This window comes from Elgaria multicarinata, chromosome 3, assembly GCF_023053635.1.
Source record: "Elgaria multicarinata webbii isolate HBS135686 ecotype San Diego chromosome 3, rElgMul1.1.pri, whole genome shotgun sequence".
In the NCBI taxonomy this organism is placed as follows: Eukaryota; Metazoa; Chordata; class Lepidosauria; order Squamata; family Anguidae; genus Elgaria; species Elgaria multicarinata.
This window is the reverse complement of record NC_086173.1, coordinates 20,785,182-20,789,501: the sequence shown is the minus strand read 5'-3', so window position 1 is coordinate 20,789,501 and position 4,320 is coordinate 20,785,182. Positions and strand designations below refer to the sequence as shown.

Sequence of the window (4,320 nt, the reverse complement as noted above, 5' to 3'; positions counted from 1 at the left end):
TCCATGCCTTGCGAAGGGAAAGGAAATTGGGCCAAGGGCTTCAGCTGGCTAACACACACACACACACACACACACACACACACGATGGAGACTCCAGCTTCAAAATTGTGACACTTGCCTCCAGCACGACACCCACCCAGCCAGTCACCCTAACGCAGTGCGCCCTACACGCCTCCGCCTGCTCGCCAGCCTCCCTCTCCCCATCCAGCACAACACACGAGAGAAAACCTTGGCCGCCCCTACCGCGCTCGGCTCCTGCTTCCTCCTCTAGCTGCTGCTGGCTGAGCTGATAACCAGCTTGCATCACCATAGAGGAGAACAGGAGAGCATCCCTGGGAGACGCAGGGCTGGGCCAGGGCCCCGATAATTTTGGGTAGGAACAGCAAGAGCGGGGTAATCCGAATTAAACTGATCTGATTCGTGGTTACTGAGCGAAGGTTTGTGCGTGGGCATGAGTCTTCACCTTTACACTCCCTCGTTCATGGTAGTTCGCCCTGGGGGTGGGTGGGTGGGGTGTCCTGGATTCCCCCCACTTCCAACACTGAATTGCAACCCATCTCCTTTCTCCTGCCTGCGTTTCTCTGGTCTTTTCGCGTATCCCCGCTTCCCGTGCCTCGGCCCTGGCGCGGGCCCTGACGGGGCCGCTACCCCTTCTGCCGCCATCGCGGCCAGCCCCGAGCCGCCGGGCAGGGGAAGCTCCCGGCCGACCGGCGAGCGGAGCGGGGCTCGGCGGCGGCCTTGGGCGTGCGGGGCTCGGGCGCCGCCCGCGCACTCACTGTCCTGCTGCGTGTCGCTGCCGCTGGTCAGCCCCGGCGACTCCAGCAGGCGCCTGCCGCTCTCCGCGGCACCCTCGTCAGGCTGGGCGGCCCCCAGGTTGCCGGGTTCTTCCAGGTCCAGCAGGTGGCTGACGGAGTCTCTCTCTCCGTGAAGTTGCTCAGCAGGGACGGGGGAAAAAAACATGGCGGCGGCAGCACATTAGGGGGTTCAACGGAACCCTCTGAACCCCCTGTGCGCACGCCAATGACTATGGTGGCAAGCAAGAGAGGGGTAAGTCAAAAGCCATAGCTCTAAACTTATGATTCTTGCAACAAAGGCAAATGGCAAATCAGGCGAGAAGGAGCTAATATAGGCAGAATCTGCACTTGTGCTTTATAATGGTTTATAATGGTATTGACAACTGATGGAACCCATGACATGTTCTGTATTCCATTTTCAAACCATTTTCAAAGTATTATAACCTGCTTGGTGTAGATCTGGCTATAACAGGCTGATGAATTATTTGACATTTAAGCTATCTGGTAACTTGCAACAATTATCACACTTATATTGTGGAAATCTAATGAATAATAATAAAAAAAACCGAGCCACTTAAAATTATCATTGTTTATGGAATTAGCCACAACTAACATGCCAATTCTTCCTGCAGTCTTGTGTTGATTTTTTTCTTTTTTTATATTACGTTTGCAGTTGTATCAGAGAAGTGACACATTTCTTAACACTGAATTCTTTCTTTCCTGCAGCAGAGTCAAAGCAGAGAATGTTATGGCAAATGTAAATGAGACAGTGGTGACAGAGGGCCTTCCTAGACGAGGCCTTAGCGCGCCTTCTGACCCGGCTTCCCTGCTGTGCGTCCAGATGATGCACAGGGGAATCCGGAGACAGGCCACACTGAGGCCTGGTCTAGCGCGCCATAAGTCAATGCGCAGGAGCTGGGGAAAGTGTGGAGAGTTCCACGGCTTTTCGCGGCTCCTCGCTTTTGCGAGGAGCCGCGAAAAGCCACGGACCTGGCACAGCGCTCATAGGAGCGCTGTGCCCATCGGCGGGGGGGGGTGAAGGCTGACAGGGTGGGTGGCACGGGGGGAGGGCGGGTGCGATTGCACCGCGCGCCGCCCGGGCAATGCCTGGCATGGGGCGGCGCTTGCCTGGGCAATGCTGTCCCATGCCAGGCATTGCCTGGGCTCGGGCAGCGCGCGGCGCGATCGCACCCGCTCTCCCCCCGTGCCACCCACCCTGCCACCCACCCTGTCAGCCTTCGCCCCCCCCATAAAAAAATAATAAAAAAAACACTTACCTTGTCCGCCGTCTTCGGGCCGCACCCGGCCCCTTTAAAATAAAATAAAAAAAATGGCGGACGCCGCAGGGACGCGACGTCCCTACGCATCCGCCGTGTGGTAGCCTGGGGGGGGGGCGCACTAACGTTAGCGTGCCTCGGCCCCGCCTCCCTTCCGGCGTAAGCCGGCAGGTCTAGCAAGGCCCAGAGTTTATCTTAATTGGATTTTCTGACTACCCCAGAGCTCAGGCTGTGTTGTTTTGGTTCTTCTTGGTTGTGTACCTCATTAGCTTTCTTGGCAACGGCCTCATCATCATCTTGTGTATTGTGGATGCTCAGCTTCTTACTCCCATGTATTTCTTTATTTGTGTCCTCTCCTTGATAGACTTCATCATTGCCAACAATATACTTCCAGAAACCTTGGTCAACTGCTTCATTTTCAGGCCCACAATTTCTTTTGCCAGATGCTTGTCCCAGATGTACATTGGTGTTTTACTTGTGGTAATGGAGTGTGTCCTCCTTGCTGTCATGGCATATGACCGCTTGGCAGCTATATACCAGCCCTTATACTACATGCAGATCATGAGCTGGAGATTTTGCATTGGTTTTGTGGCTGCATCAGTGACCTTTTCTTTCTAGATAACCTTGATCAATGTGCTTTTGTGGCCTACTGACTTCTGTGGCCAGCGCATCATCAATCATTTTGCATGTGAGCTGCAGTCTGTCCTCAAGCTGGCTTGCTCTGACATGCACACTAGTGAGCTCTTCATGCACGTTTCCTGCCTCTTTATTCTATTCCCTTTGGTTTTATTGTTGTGACATATGGACGCATAGGCTTGGCTGTACTGCGCATCCGCTCAACACAGTGTCGCAGGAAAGCCTTCTCCACTTGTAGCTCTCACCTTGCTGTGGTCACTATCTTTTATGGGACAATCATGATCATGTACTTGAACCCGCAAGGGAAATCTCTTGCTGAAAAGGACAAAGTCATACCTTTGACGTATGGAGCTCTGACTCCCATGCTCAACCCCCTGATCTACAGCCCGAGAAACAAGGATGTGAAGGGACCTTTCTGGAAACTTGTCCGAAAGAAGATAAGTACATAGCATGTAACGTGCACTGTTGTCATGTTAGGGAAATTTCCCCAAACCCAGAACAACTCCAGACCGGTCCAGATGCAGAGGCTTCATTTTACTACGTACACAGGAGAACAGCTCACCTCCAGCAAGCCAAAGGCTGAACTCTCTACCCATCTTCCACATCAGCATATTTTTATAACATTCCAAGTCCCTCCAATGAAATCATAAGATTCCCTCCTCCCCTCCCTTATTGATGACAATTTTTCTACATGTTCCATAAACGAAACTATTCTACTTAAAACAATGCCCTATATTGTGACAACTATGTCCAGTGTATGTAATTCTTTGTACCTTGATAAGACCCCCCCCCCTTGAGGTCAGTAGGAAAGTGTCTCCAGCCAGCTGCGAGCCACTTAAATTCCCCTTGGGGTGGGGTGGGGAGCTTAGGTGATAAACAAAATATGAGATGAGCCTCCATGTCTGTGTGATATGGAAACTTGGTTCCGGGCCTCAAGGCTTTTTCAAATACGTTTAAGGAAAAGTAACCTTTGCCCTGTGTCAGATTAGCAGGACAATGAGTGAGCGAAGAGTTTAGGACAACCTTGAACAGTAGGCCAGGAAGCTCTATTGTGTCAGGAGTGTATTTGAAACATGCTTGTGTACTTTATTCACATCTAATTGAGGGGTTTCAATGGGGAACTTTCAGATTTCCTTGTCAGTCAACAGTGGGAAATTACTGGCAACCACTTGCTACAGAGTTAGCGGTGAAGTGATTAGTGCTTCTGGCATGTTTTTCTCAAGATCAATAAATGGAATATGAACTTCCGTATGCCAAAATAATGCCTCTGCTGTCAATTTCCATCTCTGACATGTGGAGGATTCATTGGTTCCTATAACCTGTATCAAGCTCTGTGGCGATACCCACCTTTCTGTCCCTTAGGTATGTCTGGATTTGTATGTCTACTGAGTGCGGAACGTTTGACTGAGTGGGTGTGGCTAGTGATGTGTGAGAGGCGGGGAGGGAGGAGTATATAGGTTGGCTGAAGGGATTGTGTTTTAGTTTGAGATTTAGTTTTAGTCTGGGAGTTTTAGTCTGGCTTGTGCTTCATGAGAGTGTTTGGTGTGTGAGGAGTGAGAAGAGATAGGATTTTAAGGGACTTGGGATTGTTGTTTTAAATATAAAAATAAGCA

The 4,320-nt window shown here is 50.9% G+C and overlaps 1 pseudogene; it reads left to right on the top strand.

Annotated features, from left to right (window-relative positions):
• Nucleotides 1-2,401: 2,401 nt before the first annotated feature.
• LOC134393950 (olfactory receptor 13H1-like) lies at nt 2,402-3,156 on the top strand (annotated as a pseudogene).
• Nucleotides 3,157-4,320: the final 1,164 nt, after the last annotated feature.